The 26,563-nt window shown below is 49.9% G+C and overlaps 1 long non-coding RNA gene across 2 annotated transcripts; it reads right to left on the minus strand.

The window, feature by feature from the left end:
• Positions 1 to 6,707: 6,707 nt before the first annotated feature.
• On the minus strand, positions 6,708 to 25,908 carry LOC137839602 (uncharacterized). Of its 2 annotated transcripts, none has more exons than XR_011085604.1 (2): positions 17,546 to 25,908; positions 6,708 to 11,441 (listed from the first exon to the last, which is right to left on the minus strand). It is a non-coding gene; the product is annotated as an uncharacterized lncRNA (long non-coding RNA). The 2 variants fall into 2 exon arrangements; XR_011085603.1 differs by having other exon boundaries at positions 6,708 to 11,446.
• Positions 25,909 to 26,563: the final 655 nt, after the last annotated feature.

The following is a 26,563-nucleotide window of genomic DNA, read 5'->3' on the forward strand; positions in this document are numbered from 1 at the left end:
CGCTAATACGTGTGTATGGTGTTTCCATTTGTATGTTAGCATTAAGCTAGTAGCGCTATGCAGTCATTTTAAACACAAGGTGTAATTTCTTCAAACAAATAAGAATTTGTATCATTGCTTATGTTTTTTTTTTTGTCAATCCATTGTCTTTCAGAAATGTTGCCGCAGCTACAAAGCTTTTTATTAGCCCTCTCTGGAGGGAGGCCATGGGCTTTCAATTTGCGAGTGTTTTTGTCCTCATATGAGCCTGCGTCCGTGTCTGTTTGTGTGTGCTGCCCTCAAATTAGGTCCTGCAAAAGCTTTTACTGGAGGAACAAAACTTTCATGAACCCGTTAGCTTTTTGGAGCTGTTTCTGTGTCTTTCTACAGTACATGGAATCCTCTGCCTGTCTGTCTGTCTGTCTGCCTGCCTGCCTGCCTGCCTGCCTGCCTGCCTGCCTGCCTGCCTGCCTGCCTGCCTGCCTGCCTGCCTGCCTGCCTGCCTGCCTGCCTGCCTGTCTGTCTGTCTGTCTGTCCACTTCCCGTCAGTCCAGCTGCCTATGTATCTCTCTGCATCTAAACTAAATCCAAATGTGACGACAGTATTTCAGTTGATTGCGTAGTTGCCGTACTATCAGATGACAACCAGGAACTTTCTCATCTGTCTGGGGAACCCTCATGAGTCATGTGCTGATCTATACTTAGGAAACCTTCCCGTGACGTTCGCACTATGGAAGTGGACAAACAGAGAGAGGGCTTTAAAATAGGGAGGAAAAGAAAAAAAACAGGAAACAGAACAATCCAAATTGACACCCTAACCCAAAACAGAAGGGGAAGGGGGGGAAAAAAGGGTTTGAAAAGTCAACTAAAACCTTTCGTGATTTCATTGACTCGTGTTGTATCCTGTCTCCTTTTTTTTTTTGTTTTTTTTTGGCGCTGTCACTGCATATTATACCACCAAGTCATATGTCATTTACTGACTTGGCTAGCCAGAGCAAGCCCATTTTAGCTTGACGGTGGGAGGTGGAGTTTTGCACTTTAATAGCTTGTTATATATTTAGATGTGAATATACCGCCACCACTGAATCACCGGACTTGCACACGGCCAGAGGAAGACTTTTCTGTTACTAATGAAAAGGAACCTGAACTTGACTTGTTGGCACATGATGTTCAAGTTCCTTCCGCTAGATGTCACTACAACCCAATTAGAGAGTTGCCGCAGATGTTTCAAACTGAAAAATATTGGTCACGCAGGGGGGGAATAAAAGCATAGCTTTCGTGAATTTCCCCCCCGTTTCCTTGAAATCAGTGCAACCGCTTCACATGTCTCTGCTTTTTGTTATACTTCTGCCCTCTGGATCCAAATGAACAAACGTCATCATCGTCATGAGCATCATTCCAAGTTATTTTTGGATGATGTTCCGGAAGTCCGCAAACACTAAAGCCTCTGGTAAACAGGTTCCATCCATTCGAAGCTCCTATTAAAGGGCTAGAGACATCCCTTTTTTTTTTTTCAATTAGAACGGAATTTGATAGAATGTATAAAGTGAACACATTTGCCGCATTGGAAATTAAAAATGGACACCGATTACTAAGAATAAAGCTGAAATGAAATGCCAGTTTATCGATCGGGTCCCGCACGAAGCCAAACTGGCGGCGCCATTACTGTGACGTCACAAGTTGTACATCTGGATGTCAACAAACCCAAACAACATGGTAGATGATAGCGACAGCTCCGTTTCTAGTGGCAATATTAACATCATTTTATCCGATTCAGAAACCTCTTTCGACGCAGAATATGATGAATCTAGCAGTTCACTTGGGCTGAGCTGAGCACATTTTCTGAATTGTGCCCCTCCCGTCACTCTGGTTAGGTTGGCATAGTAAAAAGTGCTCTTGAGGGCTTTAGAGTGCCGAGTTGATCTCGGCACATGAAGACATCACCACCTGCAACGTTTGGTTTAGGTTTTATAAGCATTTTTAATTTTATTGCTTAAATCGCATTTTCTCGACAAGCTGAGCACGTTTTCTGAATTGTGCCTCTCCCGTCACTGTGGTTAGGTTGGAATAGTAAAAAGAGTAGAGTGCCGAGTTGACCACTGCGAATGAAGAAATGAACATCTGCAGCGTTTGGTTTAGGTTTTAGGCGCATTTTTAATTTTATATCTTAAATCGCATTTTTTTTTGACGAGCTGAGCACGTTTTCTGAATTGTGCCCCTCCCGTCACGCTTCGACATACTTTTCAAAGTCAAAGTCTCCTTTATTGTCAATTCCGCCGCATGTCAAGACACACAAAGAGATCGAAATTACGTTTCTCACTATCCCAGGGTGACAAGACAGCGTTCACAATGCACATACAAGTAAACAACACAGGAAAAATAAAACAAGAAGATGAACAATAAGAGTGATAGCACGCTAGCCGCTCCCGATGCACAGCAGAATCCGGAAAGATAAGACAGAGTTCACAACGCACATACAAGTAAACAACACAGGAAAAATAAAACAAGAAGATGAACAATAAGAGTGATAGCACGCTAGCCGCTCCCGATGCACAGCAGAGTCCGGAAAGATAAGACAGAGTTCACAACGCACATACAAGTAAACAACACAGGAAAAATAAAACAAGAAGATGAACAATAAGAGTGATAGCACGCTAGCCGCTCCCGATAAACAGCAGAGTCCGGAAAGATAAGACAGAGTTCACAACGCACATACAAGTAAACAACACAGGAAAAATAAAACAAGAAGATGAACAATAAGAGTGATAGCACGCTAGCCGCTCCCGATGCACAGCAGAGTCCGGAAAGATGACAGTCAACCAGGCCACTGTGAACACGAGCACACAGCAGGCACGCACTGTCCGGTTCGTGGATCCTATCAGGCGAACTCAACCCATCTTGTCGTCCCGCGAACGAATGTACGCCAGGATAATGGAAGGCACGGCTAGGCGAGCTGGGTTGGCCGCAAACCTGGCCCGACGTCTCCGCGCTGGCCCCTCTTCTCTTTTTGTTTACATTCACTGGAGCTAAACGCGTACAACTTGAGACGTCATGAGACGTCACTTCCGGCTGGCGGCTCGGTGCAGTCAAACTCGTCTGTGCGGCAAATTTAAATGATATTTTTCAGAGCAACAGCTTCCTTTTCGTTGTTTCGAGCGTCAATTTATATTTATAAGCCCATAAGCTAACTAAAACCGATTTATACATATACCGGTGTCTCTAGCCCTTTAAGTCTGGTTCATATGAGTCACTTGTCTTCACTTGGCATCCGAATGATTCGTCATAGTTCCAGGAGAAGTGATCAACACAAATGTCACTTCAATGCCGATTGGCATGATTTCTTTGTGTGTACTTTGGCTAACAATTTCCTCATGGCTCTTATCAAAAATGATCGGTGGTACCAATTTTGTAGGCACATGATGTTCTCAATTATACGGAATCCAGCATTGCAGAACATATCCAGCAGATGATGCTGTTGTGCAAAGAAAATCCTTGTCCTTTCAATTCCATCTGTGGCAGTGGAGCTCGATAAGCCAAGATGCAAAACAAAAGCAAAAACACTATTCAAGAGAGAAAGCTTAACTGTACCCCCCCCCCCCCCCCCCCCACACACACACACACACACACACACTGGTAAATGAACCTTGTCCTTTATTGTTGACTTTTGGCTGACCAGATTATTAGACAGGCCTTAAAGTGATTGGGCAGCTGCATTATTTATTTATTCGGCCAAATGCATTTGCAGCTTTAACCTCCGTCGTTCCCGTGCACGTGTGACGTCATCCCCGATGCCGCCTCATTGTGGATTCGTGTGTCAATTTCTACCTCTTTTTCTCTTTTATTCTATTTCTATCCCGTGTCGGTGTTCTACTTGTGCAGCGTTCTATTTTTGGTAACATGCAGAGCAGGCAAGGGATGATGTTCAAGGGAATAAGGGGCGCTAGTCATTTGTAGTATTTTTCAACACTGCAAGGCACTCCATTATTACAAGAAATATGACCATGGCGACACAGTTCTTATAATGATGTATTGAATTTAATGTTGGGCTGCATTTGAACACTGGAACTTACTTCCAATAGTTGCGCAATATTATATAGCTAAAATAACATGACGGTTGTAATCTCACACAAACTCTCTGCATCGACAGGAAGCAGCAGCTGCTGCTGCCACAGTGACATTTAAGAAGCAAACAAACAGGATGCGTTTGACTTTTATTAGGATTTCTGTGCAAAATACACAGCGTTGTGGTTTACCTCATTTTCTGTCAGTGGTTCATCTCAATTTCCAAGTCATGTCTTTTGATCTTGACAATTCATTTCTTTCCACTGGAAAGCTCCATCAGCATGACATATGCAATTCGGCCAAAATGCAGCAGGTTGCCTCCGAATAGGAATTACAGAATATATTTGTTCTGAATCCAAAATGGATTGCAATATATTTTTGGAGTGGATTAAATCAAAGAGGTTGCAATGCTTATCTTGGCCTACATCCTCTTCATGCGGACTTCTCTTTCCTTCCTCTAAACTGTGATTATATAACGCAGCACTCTGTCATTTTGTCAGATGCCTGTGTACAATAGCATTAAAGAGCTTTTAAAGTTAACCCCCCCCAACCCGTGAGGGAGGGAGGGGATGGTTGAGAACAGACCGCCAGTGGCGTGTCTGTCCAAAAGTACTACCCTGACAATCGACCATCTGCTGTCATTTTCTCTTTCTTTTCTACATTTGTTCTGGCCGTTTCCCAGGGCTGATGTTGGAGCGGTGTGGTCTAAAATGTTTCAAATCTAAATGCCTCGGGCGCAGAGTATTTCTTACTAAAATGATCCATTGGCATATGATGTATGATGGTGATATCAGCTTTGATTTCGAGGTGTCTTACTCGCATCGTGGCAGAGGAAGCAGGATGTTTAAAGGTCAAGTCGTGAGCCACTGGGACGTGCGTGCTTTCGCTCCATGTCTGCTCTTTTTTTTTTTTCTTCCTAGAATTTCACTTTTCTCGTTTTGTCAGAATCTTTCTGGTGAAACTTTGATGTAATGTCTGACTTGCTGGATGTTAATAATTCATTCATGATGAAGAATTGTTTTGACTGTGTTCGACATAGGCGCTGTTGTTCAATTTCAACTAGCTTTTGGTTCTGAAGACTAACATGAGGTCAGCTATGGTTTGCTATTGCTACATATACATAAAAAAAAAAAATTGCATTGAAAATATATGTGTTATCTGTCAGGCCATTGTGTAAATGTAGCTTGAACTGTATACAGGTTTACATGGGATGGATAAAGAAAGATATTATGGGGAACTACTAAGATCTCTTGAAGCTCCCTCATGCAGTGGCATTCAACAGTCACAGCGTCATTCTTGCCCCGATGTTCCATCAACAGACTATTCATGAGTGTTGCCAAATAAAAACAAAGTTAGGTGTAAAAAAAAAAAAAAAAAAAAAAAGGTTTCCTGGTGCACTCTGCAGCAAATCAAAGCCAAGCAAAGAATTCATGTCAGTTGAAGAGAGGACGTGGTATTTCTCTTGAATCAAATGAATGATGTAGGAAGGTGAGACCATGACACTCAAGCATACTGTACACGCACGCACGCACGCACTCGCATGCGTGCGCTATGTATTGCAATAACCCCAAAGCCTCCTGCAGCATTTTGCAAACCGCCCACAGCAGCTCTCAAAAGTCTCTTTGTGCCTCTCTCTCTCTCTCGCTCTCTCTCGCTCTCTGTCTCTCTTTCCTTCCCACTCCTTTCCTTTTCTTTTGCTTAACTCTGAAATTCCCCCCATCTTGTGTTCCCGCCATCCTTCTTTAATTATACAACATCCTTCTATAAAACTACTTCCTGTAAATAAATTGCATGTGTGCCATTTCTGTGTGTGAGCAATTGAGTCAAAGGTGCATTTGAGATACTATATTATTGCACTGACAAAATATATGATGATATGACATCTTAATGTCATAATAGCACATTTCAAGAATCAAGAATTTGTATTGGCCATGTTTGAGCATGCCAAAGAAGGAATTTGACTTGGGTCCTCAAATAGACGAAATAAAAAAACGTGTACTTTGTGTGATTAGCCCAGTCCATCTTTATCATTCACACATGGACGCTATCTAATCTCCTGCTGAACCATATTATTGCACCAAAACATGTAAACAGCCTCTCGGATAAATTGAAATACGGCGGCGACCTCCCTCATGCTGGAATTAAATTTCCTTCCCAGATTGTTTCCTTAACAGGACCGATTGTTATCCCAGAACTATGATTGACTTGGAGTTGGGTCGTCATGATTACGTATTATAAAAGAGGCTTGCTTTTCACTTTGAAAGCAAGGCCAGTTTTCGTACTTTCTCTTTCTTCTCAGAATGTGTTAGAGATTTGCTCACTCCAACTTATTTTGCAAGAACCAAACAGGAGACAAGCAAGTTCTTTTAGACACCTGCAGGTGGAGAGTCCATTCGTCGCTGTCTGAACAGCGATTATCGAATGAAGTCTAAAAGTCTCCTCCCTGCAAGGGCATATTTATTAGGAGGAACAGAGTGGGGGTGAGTGGACAGGTTTGGTGAACCCCCGGCCTCTGATAAGATCAGAGCAGGGGGTGTTTTACACTGTTGTGGGAAACAGAACAACTTTGATTGCTTCCCCTGCAGCTGGTCAATCAAGCAGAGGAAGCAACCACTTCATCTTACTCTGCATTGTGAGGGCAAGACGTGATTGATTTAATCATTACATTGTGAGGGCAAGACATGATTGATTTAATCATTACAGTCTACATTCCAACATAATCATAGGATCAAACTAACCTGAAAACCCTAACATCTCCCTCCTGATTTATCATATGATTATGCCACCCCAAACAACAACGATAAGCAAGAAAAAAACATATATACGTATAATGAAGAAAGTAGAATGGTAAAAATAAAAACAACAAACAGTGATAGCAACACTTTCCAGTGAAGATGAGGCATTACCTCAACACCCCAGATCAAACTTATTGTGTAAGCGAAAAACCTGCTGGCCAGATGTTATTAGCAGGAAAATTCTTACACGGCCCCGTTGCCACAGGCGACCAGAATGCTATCAATAAAAACAAAAAGAAAAACACAGAAACAGTATATCTGAGGGAAGAGCGCAAGGACAACTTTGTCTCCGACGGACCATACTTTATGGTCATCTGGAACGTTCGCACCCCAGACAGGGTCATGAGGGTCAAAGGTTGCAACTGCTCTGCGTCGAGTCCAGAAGAGTTGTGTGCTCCTGTCAGCTGATGATGTCATATCCTGTAGGTGTGGTCTGTCACCCACACTGGTGCACACACTCCTGTCCAGTTGGCGGGCAGCATCGGATAAACCACCTTGGATGTAACATGTGTAATTCACTCCAGCTGGTCTCTCTGTGTAGGCCACTTGTGGTATTGTTCGTCCTTTAACAGTCACATTGAGATTTGCCCAGAAGTGTTCATCATAGGCACCGTCTGCAAGTCCAGAGTGGGATGGGTCGGCATCACTGATTGTGACTGCTCGGCGTTGATATCCAACTCCTCCCATGGATGCCATACGTTTCGCTTCAGTGACATTCATTGCTCTGGCCTCCAAGCGAACTTGCGTGGAGGAAGGGGGGAGTTTCGAACACACATAGCACGCCTCCTGTGTGTGAGCTCTCACAGTGAACCTGAGGGTTGTCCACCTGTGAGGGGGAGAGATCAGGCGGCAGTAAATTTGCATTGGACACATCTTTCAGTTTGAGCGTCCTGATTAGATAATCTGCCCAGGACTGCTCTTCATCTGTTGCTTGCAACTCTCGTAGTCAATTGTAGTGCCCATTTAACTGGCAAACAGGAGTTTTTTTTTTTTTTTTTTTTTTTTTTTTTTGTTTTTTGTTTTTTTGTTTTTTTGAAACAAGCTCTACAAAAAAAAAATGTTTGTTTTGTTTTGAAAATATTTTGAATATGAATCAAATCCATATGTTGTATAAAGCTGACTGACCTGCCCCACTATCCCTCCTCTTGAGCCATGTGACGCGCACCATGGCTCAATATTGCAGCCCATTTGCATAGGTTCTTTGGTAGGGTAGGTCATTTATAGATGCCATTCTCTAATCATGCCCCTGTTTTGACAACTAGCTTAGCAAGTAAATGGATGGCCTCCCCGAATGGGGAGCGACTCAGCTAGCAAATGATTAGACATTTTCACTTTGTTGTAGTTTCTTTAGTTACTTTTTCAATCGTTTTCTCATTGTTTATCACAAGAATCTTAGAAATTTGAATACAAATCAAAACGTATGTTTTATTTTACTCAATTGTATGATTTAGAGAATCCATATGTAGTAAAGTTTTGTAGTACTACATATGATTTCATCATCATTTAGTTTGACTTTCTTTCCAAAACGCTTCTTAATTTCTCAGTTCACACATCTTCTACATGTGTTACTGGTTCTCCATTTTTTTTCTAGTTAATTATCAATCCAAAAGCTACGTGTTTCTTTCTAACATTCAACCTGCTCAAAATCACTCTTTCATCAAAGTCGCTCTACTAATTTTCCATAGTAGTCGCCAACGACTTCAACCATTCAACCTTTCATTCAGGCAATCATTCATCAATGCTCATCATATGTATCTCACACAGTCTCCAAAAAGGAGTCTTCCTATCACATCGGTCCCAATTCATCCAAGCTCACCACACAACACTCATATATCACTTTCAACTCAGGTTTCCTGGTAGAACAATCCACCACTTCAAAAAAAAAAAAAAAAAACTCAACTAAAACAAACAATTGGCAAATTAATCTGAATTTTTCTTTGTTTTTAAATTTGAAGAACTCAATCGCTCAGATTTAGCTTGCAATTAGAATTTTGCATAATCTTATAACACAACCAATCAATTATTCCTATTAAATGTAGCATTGCAAAATCTTAAATTCACAATTTAGCTTCTTCCAATTCCTGAAAGCATGTTCTGTCATTTTTTTTTTTTTTTTCCTTCGAATTTCTCATGTGGGCTCGACACTTAACATGCACTAGTGTGGATTAGTTTCTGCTTGCAAACAGATTTCTCTCTTTTTCCTCTCATTTTTATCTTTCAAAATCATTTCTGTTCTGCGGTGCAAATTGGATAGACCACAGTCTAGCAAAAAAAATTTTTATACTAAAACTTTAGCCAATGTTCATCATTTTAACATATACGCACACAGATGCACAGCTCTCGCACGCAAAAGGTAGTTCCCAGCATCAATGATTCGTCACAGGCTGGCCATTTCCTGTGGTCGATCATGAGCTGGTCCCTCCTATGCACACGAGGACAGCACATTCTAATTTTATTTATTTATCTTCTAGAAGCAAGTTGCATTTCTTTACCACTTGAACTCTCAACTTCCTTTCTACTCCATACTTTTTCTTCCACTTCGGCATATATTGCATACAATTAAGAAATCTACTTGCCATGAACTTCTCTTTTTAAAGAAGAGCAGAGCAAGAGATTTACCGTTTTTATTTCCCATATTAATTCTAGTAGTTTTAGGTTATACAATCTCTTTGTCTCAAAAATATTATTATTATTATTATTACTATTATTACTTATTTATTTATTTAACTATTGCTTTGAGGATCCTCAATGCAGGTTTAAATTGACCTTTCAACAAATTACTAGCCTGTTTTTTTTGCCATGGATCAACGCTAGAACTGCTTCTTAGTCAATTTATCCTACCAGTCACACACTCAATCACACTAACTCCAGCGCTTTTTTAGGCCTCATGGCTCGGACAAACCAAAGCCGTATCTCATAGCTCGGATAAACCAAAGCCGAATCTCATAGCTCGGACAAACCAAAGCCGAATCTCATAGCTCGGACAAACCAAAGCCGAATCTCATAGCTCGGACAAACCAAAGCCGTATCTCATAGCTCGGACAAACCAAAGCCGTATCTCATAGCTTGGACAAACCAAAGCCGAATCTCATAGCTCGGACAAACCAAAGCCGTATCTTTAGCGCTTTAACTTACTTGTCCCCTGGTTCGTTGCACCGCCGGATCCCGTCAATCCACCTCTGTCAGACGAAGGCAGACCTAAGATGCTGGCCCAGCGAAGAATTCTCTTCCCAGGACTTTCTTTTCCAGGTCCTCCTAATGGACGCTGGCTTGTCGACAATGCAGCACGTCCTCCTTCGCCGGTCAGATGGTGGGTATGAGGATCCCGGGTTTCGGCACCAAAATGTTAGAGATTTGCTCACTCCAACTTATTTTGCAAGAACCAAACAGGAGACAAGCAAGTTCTTTTAGACACCTGCAGGTGGAGAGTCCATTCGTCGCTGTCTGAACAGCGATTATCGAATGAAGTCTAAAAGTCTCCTCCCTGCAAGGGCATATTTATTAGGAGGAACAGAGTGGGGGTGAGTGGACAGGTTTGGTGAACCCCCGGCCTCTGATAAGATCAGAGCAGGGGGTGTTTTACACTGTTGTGGGAAACAGAACAACTTTGATTGCTTCCCCTGCAGCTGGTCAATCAAGCAGAGGAAGCAACCACTTCATCTTACTCTGCATTGTGAGGGCAAGACGTGATTGATTTAATCATTACATTGTGAGGGCAAGACATGATTGATTTAATCATTACAGTCTACATTCCAACATAATCATAGGATCAAACTAACCTGAAAACCCTAACAGAATGCGTCTTTGTTCCCGCCCATAAATCATTTGCATAACACTACTACACCCTAAATCTCCTCTGTATGCCCTCCTTTGTTTCTACTCATCCAATGTCTGACATAATGTACACAATGGGGTTGAATTCAAATCAATATTCAGGAAAATATGAGTGACTTATCCCCCAATATAGTTGCAGTATTGTTCAATATTGACTACACGCCGCTGGCACTCTTCAAATAGTTGCAGTCAAATAATTGAATCTGTTTTTACCACTTGCACTTGTTTTATCCAAATGATTTTGCTCTGTCAACAATATGAAGCAAATAAACCAAAACAAATGCAAATCCCACCTGTCTACTCTTATGAGTGTCATGACAACTTCAAATAAGCTTTTCGTCCCCTAATGAATCATTGATTCACCCCGAACCAAAATAGCGTGGCTTTGAAATGTGAGCGATCTAATCAGCGTGATCAAAGTCGCAGGATGCAAACTCACATTTGAATGACCGACCGCACAGCCTTCCTTCCGAGTGTGCTGTTAAAAAAGCCAATTATAGGCAAATCATCGAAATCAATTCTGCTGAGGCTCAAACAAATGAGGAGGTACGCGGGCTGTATTGGTCACCCTCACAAGTGTACCGGGGAGCACAGATTAGCCACGGGAAAAGAAGCTTCCCACTCACATACACAGTCACACGGGCGTAACCTTTGAAAGAAGGTGACAGATGGGTCTTTCTGTGTCCAGGTCTCTGCTGACAGCTGTCCGGGATACGGATGGGACGGGGCGGGGCGGGGGAGGTGAAATGGTGGCTTGGGGCTCAGATAATCCTTTTCTTAGAAAGAACACAAGACAAGCAAATTTGCATGAACGTATACAAAAGCACACGCGCGCTGGCAGGCTGGCAGGCAGGCAGGCAGGCAGGCAGGCAGGCAGGCAGGCAGGCAGGCAGGCAGGCAGGCAGGCAGGCAGGCAGGCAGGCAGGCAGGCAGGCAGGCAGGCAGGCAGGCAGGCAGGCAGGCAGGCAGGCAGGCAGGCAGGCAGGCAGGCAGGCAGGCAGGCAGGCAGGCAGGCAGGCAGGCAGGCAGGCAGGCAGGCAGGCAGGCAGGCAGGCAGGCAGGCAGGCAGGCAGGCAGGCAGGCAGGCAGGCAGGCAGGCAGGCAGGCAGGCAGGCAGGCAGGCAGGCAGGCAGGCAGGCAGGCAGGCAGGCAGGCAGGCAGGCAGGCAGGCAGGCAGGCAGGCAGGCAGGCAGGCAGGCAGGCAGGCAGGCAGGCAGGCAGGCAGGCAGGCAGGCAGGCAGGCAGGCAGGCAGGCAGGCAGGCAGGCAGGCAGGCAGGCAGGCAGGCAGGCAGGCAGGCAGGCAGGCAGGCAGGCAGGCAGGCAGGCAGGCAGGCAGGCAGGCAGGCAGGCAGGCAGGCAGGCAGGCAGGCAGGCAGGCAGGCAGGCAGGCAGGCAGGCAGGCAGGCAGGCAGGCAGGCAGGCAGGCAGGCAGGCAGGCAGGCAGGCAGGCAGGCAGGCAGGCAGGCAGGCAGGCAGGCAGGCAGGCAGGCAGGCAGGCAGGCAGGCAGGCAGGCAGGCAGGCAGGCAGGCAGGCAGGCAGGCAGGCAGGCAGGCAGGCAGGCAGGCAGGCAGGCAGGCAGGCAGGCAGGCAGGCAGGCAGGCAGGCAGGCAGGCAGGCAGGCAGGCAGGCAGGCAGGCAGGCAGGCAGGCAGGCAGGCAGGCAGGCAGGCAGGCAGGCAGGCAGGCAGGCAGGCAGGCAGGCAGGCAGGCAGGCAGGCAGGCAGGCAGGCAGGCAGGCAGGCAGGCAGGCAGGCAGGCAGGCAGGCAGGCAGGCAGGCAGGCAGGCAGGCAGGCAGGCAGGCAGGCAGGCAGGCAGGCAGGCAGGCAGGCAGGCAGGCAGGCAGGCAGGCAGGCAGGCAGGCAGGCAGGCAGGCAGGCAGGCAGGCAGGCAGGCAGGCAGGCAGGCAGGCAGGCAGGCAGGCAGGCAGGCAGGCAGGCAGGCAGGCAGGCAGGCAGGCAGGCAGGCAGGCAGGCAGGCAGGCAGGCAGGCAGGCAGGCAGGCAGGCAGGCAGGCAGGCAGGCAGGCAGGCAGGCAGGCAGGCAGGCAGGCAGGCAGGCAGGCAGGCAGGCAGGCAGGCAGGCAGGCAGGCAGGCAGGCAGGCAGGCAGGCAGGCAGGCAGGCAGGCAGGCAGGCAGGCAGGCAGGCAGGCAGGCAGGCAGGCAGGCAGGCAGGCAGGCAGGCAGGCAGGCAGGCAGGCAGGCAGGCAGGCAGGCAGGCAGGCAGGCAGGCAGGCAGGCAGGCAGGCAGGCAGGCAGGCAGGCAGGCAGGCAGGCAGGCAGGCAGGCAGGCAGGCAGGCAGGCAGGCAGGCAGGCAGGCAGGCAGGCAGGCAGGCAGGCAGGCAGGCAGGCAGGCAGGCAGGCAGGCAGGCAGGCAGGCAGGCAGGCAGGCAGGCAGGCAGGCAGGCAGGCAGGCAGGCAGGCAGGCAGGCAGGCAGGCAGGCAGGCAGGCAGGCAGGCAGGCAGGCAGGCAGGCAGGCAGGCAGGCAGGCAGGCAGGCAGGCAGGCAGGCAGGCAGGCAGGCAGGCAGGCAGGCAGGCAGGCAGGCAGGCAGGCAGGCAGGCAGGCAGGCAGGCAGGCAGGCAGGCAGGCAGGCAGGCAGGCAGGCAGGCAGGCAGGCAGGCAGGCAGGCAGGCAGGCAGGCAGGCAGGCAGGCAGGCAGGCAGGCAGGCAGGCAGGCAGGCAGGCAGGCAGGCAGGCAGGCAGGCAGGCAGGCAGGCAGGCAGGCAGGCAGGCAGGCAGGCAGGCAGGCAGGCAGGCAGGCAGGCAGGCAGGCAGGCAGGCAGGCAGGCAGGCAGGCAGGCAGGCAGGCAGGCAGGCAGGCAGGCAGGCAGGCAGGCAGGCAGGCAGGCAGGCAGGCAGGCAGGCAGGCAGGCAGGCAGGCAGGCAGGCAGGCAGGCAGGCAGGCAGGCAGGCAGGCAGGCAGGCAGGCAGGCAGGCAGGCAGGCAGGCAGGCAGGCAGGCAGGCAGGCAGGCAGGCAGGCAGGCAGGCAGGCAGGCAGGCAGGCAGGCAGGCAGGCAGGCAGGCAGGCAGGCAGGCAGGCAGGCAGGCAGGCAGGCAGGCAGGCAGGCAGGCAGGCAGGCAGGCAGGCAGGCAGGCAGGCAGGCAGGCAGGCAGGCAGGCAGGCAGGCAGGCAGGCAGGCAGGCAGGCAGGCAGGCAGGCAGGCAGGCAGGCAGGCAGGCAGGCAGGCAGGCAGGCAGGCAGGCAGGCAGGCAGGCAGGCAGGCAGGCAGGCAGGCAGGCAGGCAGGCAGGCAGGCAGGCAGGCAGGCAGGCAGGCAGGCAGGCAGGCAGGCAGGCAGGCAGGCAGGCAGGCAGGCAGGCAGGCAGGCAGGCAGGCAGGCAGGCAGGCAGGCAGGCAGGCAGGCAGGCAGGCAGGCAGGCAGGCAGGCAGGCAGGCAGGCAGGCAGGCAGGCAGGCAGGCAGGCAGGCAGGCAGGCAGGCAGGCAGGCAGGCAGGCAGGCAGGCAGGCAGGCAGGCAGGCAGGCAGGCAGGCAGGCAGGCAGGCAGGCAGGCAGGCAGGCAGGCAGGCAGGCAGGCAGGCAGGCAGGCAGGCAGGCAGGCAGGCAGGCAGGCAGGCAGGCAGGCAGGCAGGCAGGCAGGCAGGCAGGCAGGCAGGCAGGCAGGCAGGCAGGCAGGCAGGCAGGCAGGCAGGCAGGCAGGCAGGCAGGCAGGCAGGCAGGCAGGCAGGCAGGCAGGCAGGCAGGCAGGCAGGCAGGCAGGCAGGCAGGCAGGCAGGCAGGCAGGCAGGCAGGCAGGCAGGCAGGCAGGCAGGCAGGCAGGCAGGCAGGCAGGCAGGCAGGCAGGCAGGCAGGCAGGCAGGCAGGCAGGCAGGCAGGCAGGCAGGCAGGCAGGCAGGCAGGCAGGCAGGCAGGCAGGCAGGCAGGCAGGCAGGCAGGCAGGCAGGCAGGCAGGCAGGCAGGCAGGCAGGCAGGCAGGCAGGCAGGCAGGCAGGCAGGCAGGCAGGCAGGCAGGCAGGCAGGCAGGCAGGCAGGCAGGCAGGCAGGCAGGCAGGCAGGCAGGCAGGCAGGCAGGCAGGCAGGCAGGCAGGCAGGCAGGCAGGCAGGCAGGCAGGCAGGCAGGCAGGCAGGCAGGCAGGCAGGCAGGCAGGCAGGCAGGCAGGCAGGCAGGCAGGCAGGCAGGCAGGCAGGCAGGCAGGCAGGCAGGCAGGCAGGCAGGCAGGCAGGCAGGCAGGCAGGCAGGCAGGCAGGCAGGCAGGCAGGCAGGCAGGCAGGCAGGCAGGCAGGCAGGCAGGCAGGCAGGCAGGCAGGCAGGCAGGCAGGCAGGCAGGCAGGCAGGCAGGCAGGCAGGCAGGCAGGCAGGCAGGCAGGCAGGCAGGCAGGCAGGCAGGCAGGCAGGCAGGCAGGCAGGCAGGCAGGCAGGCAGGCAGGCAGGCAGGCAGGCAGGCAGGCAGGCAGGCAGGCAGGCAGGCAGGCAGGCAGGCAGGCAGGCAGGCAGGCAGGCAGGCAGGCAGGCAGGCAGGCAGGCAGGCAGGCAGGCAGGCAGGCAGGCAGGCAGGCAGGCAGGCAGGCAGGCAGGCAGGCAGGCAGGCAGGCAGGCAGGCAGGCAGGCAGGCAGGCAGGCAGGCAGGCAGGCAGGCAGGCAGGCAGGCAGGCAGGCAGGCAGGCAGGCAGGCAGGCAGGCAGGCAGGCAGGCAGGCAGGCAGGCAGGCAGGCAGGCAGGCAGGCAGGCAGGCAGGCAGGCAGGCAGGCAGGCAGGCAGGCAGGCAGGCAGGCAGGCAGGCAGGCAGGCAGGCAGGCAGGCAGGCAGGCAGGCAGGCAGGCAGGCAGGCAGGCAGGCAGGCAGGCAGGCAGGCAGGCAGGCAGGCAGGCAGGCAGGCAGGCAGGCAGGCAGGCAGGCAGGCAGGCAGGCAGGCAGGCAGGCAGGCAGGCAGGCAGGCAGGCAGGCAGGCAGGCAGGCAGGCAGGCAGGCAGGCAGGCAGGCAGGCAGGCAGGCAGGCAGGCAGGCAGGCAGGCAGGCAGGCAGGCAGGCAGGCAGGCAGGCAGGCAGGCAGGCAGGCAGGCAGGCAGGCAGGCAGGCAGGCAGGCAGGCAGGCAGGCAGGCAGGCAGGCAGGCAGGCAGGCAGGCAGGCAGGCAGGCAGGCAGGCAGGCAGGCAGGCAGGCAGGCAGGCAGGCAGGCAGGCAGGCAGGCAGGCAGGCAGGCAGGCAGGCAGGCAGGCAGGCAGGCAGGCAGGCAGGCAGGCAGGCAGGCAGGCAGGCAGGCAGGCAGGCAGGCAGGCAGGCAGGCAGGCAGGCAGGCAGGCAGGCAGGCAGGCAGGCAGGCAGGCAGGCAGGCAGGCAGGCAGGCAGGCAGGCAGGCAGGCAGGCAGGCAGGCAGGCAGGCAGGCAGGCAGGCAGGCAGGCAGGCAGGCAGGCAGGCAGGCAGGCAGGCAGGCAGGCAGGCAGGCAGGCAGGCAGGCAGGCAGGCAGGCAGGCAGGCAGGCAGGCAGGCAGGCAGGCAGGCAGGCAGGCAGGCAGGCAGGCAGGCAGGCAGGCAGGCAGGCAGGCAGGCAGGCAGGCAGGCAGGCAGGCAGGCAGGCAGGCAGGCAGGCAGGCAGGCAGGCAGGCAGGCAGGCAGGCAGGCAGGCAGGCAGGCAGGCAGGCAGGCAGGCAGGCAGGCAGGCAGGCAGGCAGGCAGGCAGGCAGGCAGGCAGGCAGGCAGGCAGGCAGGCAGGCAGGCAGGCAGGCAGGCAGGCAGGCAGGCAGGCAGGCAGGCAGGCAGGCAGGCAGGCAGGCAGGCAGGCAGGCAGGCAGGCAGGCAGGCAGGCAGGCAGGCAGGCAGGCAGGCAGGCAGGCAGGCAGGCAGGCAGGCAGGCAGGCAGGCAGGCAGGCAGGCAGGCAGGCAGGCAGGCAGGCAGGCAGGCAGGCAGGCAGGCAGGCAGGCAGGCAGGCAGGCAGGCAGGCAGGCAGGCAGGCAGGCAGGCAGGCAGGCAGGCAGGCAGGCAGGCAGGCAGGCAGGCAGGCAGGCAGGCAGGCAGGCAGGCAGGCAGGCAGGCAGGCAGGCAGGCAGGCAGGCAGGCAGGCAGGCAGGCAGGCAGGCAGGCAGGCAGGCAGGCAGGCAGGCAGGCAGGCAGGCAGGCAGGCAGGCAGGCAGGCAGGCAGGCAGGCAGGCAGGCAGGCAGGCAGGCAGGCAGGCAGGCAGGCAGGCAGGCAGGCAGGCAGGCAGGCAGGCAGGCAGGCAGGCAGGCAGGCAGGCAGGCAGGCAGGCAGGCAGGCAGGCAGGCAGGCAGGCAGGCAGGCAGGCAGGCAGGCAGGCAGGCAGGCAGGCAGGCAGGCAGGCAGGCAGGCAGGCAGGCAGGCAGGCAGGCAGGCAGGCAGGCAGGCAGGCAGGCAGGCAGGCAGGCAGGCAGGCAGGCAGGCAGGCAGGCAGGCAGGCAGGCAGGCAGGCAGGCAGGCAGGCAGGCAGGCAGGCAGGCAGGCAGGCAGGCAGGCAGGCAGGCAGGCAGGCAGGCAGGCAGGCAGGCAGGCAGGCAGGCAGGCAGGCAGGCAGGCAGGCAGGCAGGCAGGCAGGCAGGCAGGCAGGCAGGCAGGCAGGCAGGCAGGCAGGCAGGCAGGCAGGCAGGCAGGCAGGCAGGCAGGCAGGCAGGCAGGCAGGCAGGCAGGCAGGCAGGCAGGCAGGCAGGCAGGCAGGCAGGCAGGCAGGCAGGCAGGCAGGCAGGCAGGCAGGCAGGCAGGCAGGCAGGCAGGCAGGCAGGCAGGCAGGCAGGCAGGCAGGCAGGCAGGCAGGCAGGCAGGCAGGCAGGCAGGCAGGCAGGCAGGCAGGCAGGCAGGCAGGCAGGCAGGCAGGCAGGCAGGCAGGCAGGCAGGCAGGCAGGCAGGCAGGCAGGCAGGCAGGCAGGCAGGCAGGCGCCAAATCGGACATTATACGTCACTTACATATTCATCCATTTTTCCCACTGCCGCGGTGATTTTGTTGGTCCAGCTGGCTCTCCCTGCTTGACCTTTCATCTGTTGTCTCCCTATTCAGTCTTTTTTTTTCTCCTATGCCAAATGAAAGTTTTTTTTTGCAACAAAGCTTAGCTTAAAACCAAATCCAGTTTAAATCAATTTTCCTTCAGCACAACAGAGTTTATGTCTCTGGCATGGATGATGACGACATAGCAGAAGGGAAAGAAAATGTCTCCACGCCTCTCCACCCTGGACATGTCAGAACATGTTTCCAAGGAAGAAAGTGAGTTTGGAAAAATAACTTTTCATCGTCATGATGTGTTTCTTTGAAAACATTTTTGTGACCACCTTCTCTTATTAGTCTTTGCACACATCACATCACTCAATGTGTTCATTTAGTGGCCATTTGATTGCAGCCATCCTATGACCATATCTTCTCTTGATTTCTTGGTGTAACATGTTCCACTGCGAGCGAGCAGTAAATATTGATTGGCCTTGATCCTGTGAGAACGCTTCAAGACCCATCCCGGGCCACCAATCAATATCAGTGCGAGTGCGGCGATAGCGGTGGCTTCAGAGGGGCGTGCTATTTGGTTTTCTTTGATGATGATCCCCATTGGAGGACTTTTGGACTTAAACAGGTGTGTTATCATCTGCGGCCACTTTCAATGGATTGGAATGGACGTAAACACCCTCATTTTACACACCCTCGCTAACATTCCGATTTGATGACTTTTTATGACTTTCTGACCATTTGACTTTTCAATGTAGCCTTCCTGTGTTTGTTTTGTCTTCCTGATGCTGTGATGTGAACCTGTTCAAAAAGTATTGCCCTTGCTACAATATAACAGCTGGCTCGGTCGTGCACCGAGGCATTCCGGTGGCCCCCCCCAAGCGCCCTCTATCTGGTCTCCTTCGGAGGCAGGCGTGCTAAATGGGACAGGTGTCTCCTCCCCACTCGGACAGCCAGCCGCGGCTGGGATTTCAATCATGTCATTCTGTGGGGCCCCTTTCTGTTTTTTGCGCTTGACAGACGAGCAGCCGCGTCTTTGGGCCCCCGAGTCGTTTAGGATGGGGTCATCGTGGGTTATGTTTGAGGCCCTCAAGTTAGGACCTGCTGCTTTTGCACTATTTCCTTCTTTTTTTTTTGGCATCTTATGTTTTGATTTACATATAACGCCTCAGATACTGTATGTCCATACTTACTATTTTCATCCTTTATTTCAGAAGCTTGTCAGTAGGAGGCTTATAGGGGTCGATCCCACCTGCTGAGTACCATACAAGGCTTTCTCCACTTTTCCAAAGTGTCATGACAGAAACTACATGATGTGTTACCACCACATGAGTAGTTGTTGTAATAGTTTTTGTAGCAATCTTGCCAAACGTTTGGTCAAGATGATAGATAATTAGTGAGGGTCTTATGAACACAAACTCATTTAATGAGATTTAATAGGAGGCCCATGTGTAGATTCTTCAAGCCAAAGCTCCTTAATGCCACTTCCAGTTGAAATTTAATGTCAAACAAAGAGAATTGCGTTGTATTCTGCTAGCTTTATGCTAACGCATAGTAGTAAAGCAATGAATAATCTATTGAACACAAACACTTGTAGACAGACAGTATAGCAATACTCAGTCATATACTCTTCTTTATCCTCTGTGAGAAATGCCTAATCTTGCCATTCTACATATCCTCTTAAGTGTTAGATTTCCCCAAAAACAAACGAATGTCAAATGAGGAATTTCAATCGGCCAGCAGAAATTGCACACTGCCGCAATCAGGTGACCTCGCAATGCCACTTTTCTGAAAATTTGCCGCTTGGTTTCCTCACAAAAGGAGTCAGACTCATTTTCAGGATTTGTCTGGTCTGGCACATAGGATTATAGGAAAGAGAGGAAGCACTGATAATCCTCCGCCATTGTTTATTGTTTCCAAGCGATGCTGTTAGTTTTAGTCTCACTCCTCATCATTTTAGTCACATGAGAGCTATTTTATGTGTGATCATTTTAGCTTAGTTTGAATGTATCCGAGGTTTGCCCTCTAATTGTCATTCTCGCATCACACACACACACACACACACACACACACACGCACACACGCACACACACACACACACACACACACACACACACACACACACACACACACACACACACACACACACGCACACACACACACACACACGCACGCACACGCACACACACACACACACACACACACACACACACACACACACACGCACACACACACACACACACACACAATCCCTTACTTTTGAACGGGCGATGCGGCACTTGATATCATTAAGCAAAAATAGGATGATGGATCACGAACGTGTGGCGTAACCTTGTTTCTGAGCTGTTGCGTCACCGGCCCCTCCTCTCTTACCTTGGGTGTTATGTCGTCACATCTGCTTGGTATTCTGCACTCGAAGGCCCGCCTTCCCATTTTGAGTCAGATTTAGCAGCACGGCAGGGAAGGGGAATGTAAAGGAGAATAAAGGAAAAAAAGCAGGACAGGTGAAATGAGAGGTAAGGGAGGAAGATGGGGACCCCCGGGAGATGCTTGGCTGTCTGCGAGCACTGCTGCTGGGAAGGAAGGCTACGTGTGACATTTAACACCTGGGGTGTTGATTGTGTTTCTATCTATTTTTTTCAATTGCGATGTCCCCACTTTATTTCTGGAAAATAGTACAAGTGAGGTGAGAAGGACAGTACATGAGCTGAGCAATGGAAAACATATTAGCACTTATTGCAAAAGGACAAGCACAATATTGTGCACAGCAGGATCTCAAAGTTGTATGTATGAATTCACCCCAAATGACATAAATGGGCAACACGCACTCTGAGGATGCTGACTCACAACGCTGTGAGATTAGAATTACCATGGTAACACATCCTGTCAACGAATCATGCTTGTGTGTCAGTGGGTGGAAGGGGCGCTCATGTCAAACTTCAAATCGATTTCCAAACTCACATGGCGCTGACACTGGAGCTGTCATGTGGAAAACAAATTGGAGCGTTACTCCGCTGGGACAAAGAATGGAAAACATCAAGTTGCCACTGAGAACTACAATTGGCCCAAGCATATTTCAAATAAATACTGCTCTAAATCAACATTCAGTTCAATGTCCCCATTGCTCAAGTGTAACACGGCGATAGCGACTCGCGTGTGAATGTGCGCGCGGCCGTGAAAGCCGGCTTCACCTCCCACAAAAACATCCTTAAGGTTGAAAGATTGATAGAAGACTCATAAAGATAGGGAATGTTTTGAGTGCCAGTTTATCTGCATGTTATTTATGATTATTTTTGAAATATTACAGATGCGACAGGTGTTTGGACACTCCCACAAAACTTTCCATCACTCTCCTGGAAAATGAGCCAAAAATGTCTTAATGACCTCTTAAGCTATTTTTGGTCAATTTGTGTGTTCAACATAACTCAGCTTACTCATGGCACTTACTCCATTTGGATTCCCCGTGGCTCTGTCTGCATTCTTGATGTGCTTCTCCTTCATTCTTGATATGCTTGTTAAGTTTGGTCATGAATAAGTCAGGCTTTACATCATCGCAACCCATGTAAAAACTGGAATGCTTTGGAATGCCTGCAAAGACTACTCTGATGTCACATGACACCTCCATTCACATCTGGCTTCCTTTGATTTTGCTGAGCGACTGACTCTACAAGCGCATTTGATTTTTTTGCAGTCCTCGGATGACCACTCAGCACTCCCGTGTAATGGGATTTTATGCAGCTTGTCAAAGTGGGAGTGTTGACTCCTCCTCCTCCGAACGAACGAACGAACGAACGAACGAACGAAGACACATTTGAGCACTCTGCTCTTCACAGACTGATACGGACAACTAACTCCCTTTGCCTGAACTTTGTCCAAACTCAAGGTTACTTTTGAAAGAAGAAAAGTATAATCTCCATGGTGTTACCGCGGCAACAGTGAAGCCCTTTCTCCTTTTTTCTCTTCACCAAAAGGTGGTAACCATGACACTCAAGGTGTTTACCTTATGTCATCTATTGTGTTTGTGAGAGTTTCACAAAGAACATTTTATTCCATAATAACCCAAAGTTGCTAAGTCTTATTTTTCTTATTGTATTATGATTGACTTATTTTTGTTATTTGAGCTACTTATATGACTCTAGTTGCACGTTTACTACCTGCTGGTTATTAACATGTTTGGCCGATGTGTGCCACATGCAAGTTACAGAGAATCGCAACGATTGACATTAACTTAGAAGTGCGTCACAATGTATTTGTTTGTATGTATTATCTTTACGGTTTTCTTTGTTATTGTCAATTCCAACGTGGTCGGTCACATGATACACCTAAGTATTGTGTCACTGCACTACCTTTTTTCCCTTGCAGCCAAAACAAAGTCACATGAGGTTATAATCGCTTCCAACAGTACAAAACATCTCACTGAAATGATAGCAGAGCCACAATAAATTAGCTGGATAGAAGCTTATCTTATCTGTGAACCATCCTAAAATAGAGGCTGACATTCACGTGTGCGGCATCTTGCTCAACTTTGTCGACGATAAATATCAATGGTTAATTTATGACCTGGAGTTGGAAGGCTCTTTCTTTCCTATTTGGACAACCAATCACAGTATTTACCTCGCAAATGTTAGTCTAAACTGAGGACAACTGTGCAAAAGTGCTAATGCGAAGCTAACGTTAGCAGTGTTTATTTTTTGTTGCATGCTGTGTTACTCAGACACACACTGACAAAACAAGCCTCCACGTTTCAATTGCTCATACCTATGAAGTAGCATATCGACGCACATTCATGTTTGTTTTCCTGATAAAGGCGGCATCTGTACTGTTTATTGACGCCTATAAAAGCAGATTTGAAAATCAGCGGAATGAAAATGACTCAAGAACTATTATAGCTCGCCTCTGCACTTGATGACACCTGATTACTGTCAAATAGAATTCCTGTGTCAGCATCTGATGACATCTTTTGATTGAAAACAAACCAAATCTATAAATAGATATGGCGTGATCTCTCGTCTTGTGCGGCTCCACCTAGCTTTTCACTTTGTATGAGCTGCCGCCACATGAAATGTCCTTTAATTGTGGTTGAACACACTCTGCGGACCAAAATGTTTCTTTCTTATTAAACAGTCTCAGTAAATGTTTTCTTACGCCAAACCATGTCAAAGCACTGAAAGTGATGTCGTTTTTATGCCCCGTCTGTGACCAGCTCTGTGATGCTGCCACATAAATGATTCGAAAGCAGTCAGCACAGCAAATTAGCCACATTTGCCATGTCAAAAACAGATCACCAAAAATGAGCCACTATGAGAATATACAAATAAAATCAAGTGTGTCCATGTAGACCAACTCAGTCTACTATACTGTGAATGTAGCAGAATGAGGCCAGCCGCATCAGTGGCTTTCCACAACATTCTGTCACGGGTGGAATGCGGAATGGAGCGACCAAGTGCAGCTTGGACCGGGGTTTATTGGCGAAACTCAAAATACAGACTCGGTAAACTGACATAACTCACTCATAAAACCTAACAACAAGACTGACGGAAAAAGACAGGTTGACATTAACAATGACAACAACAGGAACCAAAAAGACATCATGACATTAACACAACAACGTACAACAATGATCCAAAAGGACGCAAGGGGCAGACAGGACTTATATACACGACAGGTAACAAGAGGCAGGTGGGAATAATCAAACTGATCATGGGCACACAGGAGGGGAGGGGAGGGGCGAGCACACAGACAGAAACCAAGACAACCCACACATAGTGGACGGCTGGGGACAAGACGTGATACATTCATTACAAATTAGATTCAAATCACTTGTAGGTACTTTCCACTGAGGTGTGACATCATCGTTAAACCTTGTTATTCATCATGCTGGCAAATGGTCAAACCAAAAAGAAAGCTTTTTAGCAGATCTGTGCACATGTAAGGGGGCAGGGGGGAGTTCCCCCTGCTTGCTATCAGTTGCTCTGGAATCTCAACGTCTGTTTTGGTTTGGAAAAGGAATGAGGAAATGCAGCTATACACCAACCCAGAAATTCCTAAAAGTTGATCTGCCTTACTTTTCAAGCAAATTTCCTTGTGACTGTAGCACATGATTATGGAGTTATCACAAGGAATTTTGCCACATTGGGTGAAAGTTGCATGATGACACAAAGCGGAAGAGTGGTCCACTCTAAATGAGCTCATTTAGAGGAAATCACACAATCATGTGAGTGTTGCTTGCTCACACTCATGATGATAATCAAGTTCATGACTCGGGAGTAAGCAACACTCCAAGCAATACAACAGTTACAGTTATGGGCAGACATATCAGAATCTATTATATTGATGCCGTGCATGCTTTTTTTTTTGTGGGTGCAATGACACATTTGAACCCCCCCCCCAAATCTGCGGATCTTTTGCTGGGTTACGTCACCTTAATCCGAGTCTTCCCGGCATGGCTGTCTTTTGGCCATCTGTTTTTCAAGCTGCGCATTACTTTGTCTTGTCAGCAGTAGCGGAGACATTAATGGATTAACAGGCTCGCACTCAAGGTTGCTTCAATATACGTACGTACAGTCAAGGGTGAGGACTTGAAAAGCTGAAAAACTGACATCACCTTTGCCATTAATCACCCAAACAAACCAACGCAATTTGTACGTGGGGATTTCCGTAAGAGACTTACTGTGGTTTTGTTAACTACACAACATGTCATTCTCTTTGTTTTAAGTCACTTTTAATTTCCCATCTTATATCATGTCATATCATAAATGTTCAGAAAACCTTTGAAATCTTTTGACTCACAAAGCAATTCCATAGCAACGTAAACCTTTTATTTATTTATTATTATTTTTTTTTTATGTAGCTGAGTTTAGTAACTTCCCCTGCAGCACGAGTAACTTACCTGTGTGACTCCTGCTCCATGTGGGTGTTCTTCTGTGTGTGACAGGATGTGTGATAATCTTCGATGAGATTTCTTCAAAGTCGCTGTAGCCCCCCTCCCCACACACCTATAAATAGTTGACGTGTTTCCCCGTGCAAACACTTTCTTTCTGCATGTGGTTCAGCCATGCTCTGGCAAATCAACAGCAGAACATCCCCACTTTTGAAGAGTAAAATAATAAACGCTTTTGAAGATGTGTCTAAAAGTGGATATAAAAAAAAACAAAAAGGCATGATTACACATTCAAAATGTGAACGGCAGAACCCATGACTGCCATCGCTCAAATTGTCAACTCTAACTATAGTCACAGTTTTAAAAAGGCCTTTTGGACAAGAAGAGAATAAGCAGTCGGCAAAATTGGAAGGGCCAGTTTTCCGATAAAGAAGGAAAAATCACACGCACGCAGAATGGTGGGAAGGGAAAGAAAGCTGATGAAACCCACAGCAATGAGTCAAACAATGGCCGCTTCCTGAGAGGAAACCATCAAAGAAGCTGGCCGGCCAGCCATGCACATGCACATGCACATGCACATGCTCATGCACATGCACGCCTCGGCTTGTGGCCTGGCCTGGAATTTACAGGAAGCAAGGAAGGGCATGATGACAGTGGCCTCTCTCTCTAACACACACACACACACACACACACACACACGCACACACACACGCGCACGTGCACGCGCACGCGCACGCGCGCGCGCACACACACACACACACACACACACACACACACACACACACACACACGCACACGCACACGCACACGCACACGCACACGCACACGCACACGCACACACACAAGAGGGCAAACTCTTGAGGAAACACAAGTTACTAATTAGCTGAAAGTGTCCCTCCGTACTTAGATGTCTGCTTGACTTCTTCCCCCCTCCGTCATCACCTTCATCTTCTTCCAGATGTTTGACTTCCTGGCCAGCTCACTCTTTGCTTTTGGCTCTCTCCGCGACAGACGGGACTGCGGATCATTACATTGAATGATGTGGCCGCAAGGAAGGCAAAAATAGAATTTAGGAAGATCAAGCTCGCATCGTTGGTTCAAATCAGCAACAGGCCAAGCGACCGCGGTGTTTCTAGCAAGCGTAGCCGATACCACGAACCGATACTTGAGGCAAATAAAGACAGATGAAGTCCACCTTAGCAGTAGTCAAAAAAAAGATGGCTGCTCCTTGAAACAAAATGGCTAAAAACAACAAGCATTTCTCCTCAAATCTCCACTGTTCAATTTTCAGATCAAGAAGGTCATGACTTTGGCAGACAGCAGATTGCTAGCAGGCTCAACTTCAATGTTTTGTCTGCCCAGGCGTGTGTGACATGCTAATGGGACACAGGAGGGGAATGTTAAAAAGGAAACACACATTTCCTGGAGGGCGGCGGCGTGACGTGCACAAGTGTTGGGCGATGCACGAGTGTGACATCAGCATGGATCGGAGGCCGGCACAAACACACACACACACACACACACACACACACACACACACACACACACACACACACACACACACACACACACACACAGAGCGAAGGAGAGTAAAGGGTTCAAAAAGGAAGAAGATACCTTCCCCACATGCCACCCACTGGGTTCGACTTGAATGCTTCCAACAGGCTTCTGCTGTTTGTCTCCACTCGATGTGAACGTCACGCTTGAACTCACATCAACCTTTCCCAAAACAACTGTTTTATAGATCTCATAACATTCCCTTGTTTTACTGCACTTGACTTGCCTAACTCAAGTTACTTTCTATCACTTTACATTGCTTTACTTTATTTGTAGTTACTTTATTTTAGTCACTGTCCAGTTGCTTTATATGACTTGGTTACTTCCATTCAACTACAGGCTCATGGCATAGTGTAAGGTTTTAACCTCCATTTTTTGTCTTGTTATTGAGAACATGGCAAATTTGGAATTCCATTTTTTCCACATTGAACAACTGTGGATTCTAAAAAAACAGTTTGAGTGCATGGGCTAAGAATGTAGGCCAGTTATTTACACATTTTGAAGATGGCAAATCGGAACATTTCCACTGCCTTCTCAAAGTTGCACAACTCGTTGG

The sequence above is a fragment of the Syngnathus scovelli genome, chromosome 17, assembly GCF_024217435.2.
Source record: "Syngnathus scovelli strain Florida chromosome 17, RoL_Ssco_1.2, whole genome shotgun sequence".
In the NCBI taxonomy this organism is placed as follows: domain Eukaryota; kingdom Metazoa; phylum Chordata; class Actinopteri; order Syngnathiformes; family Syngnathidae; genus Syngnathus; species Syngnathus scovelli.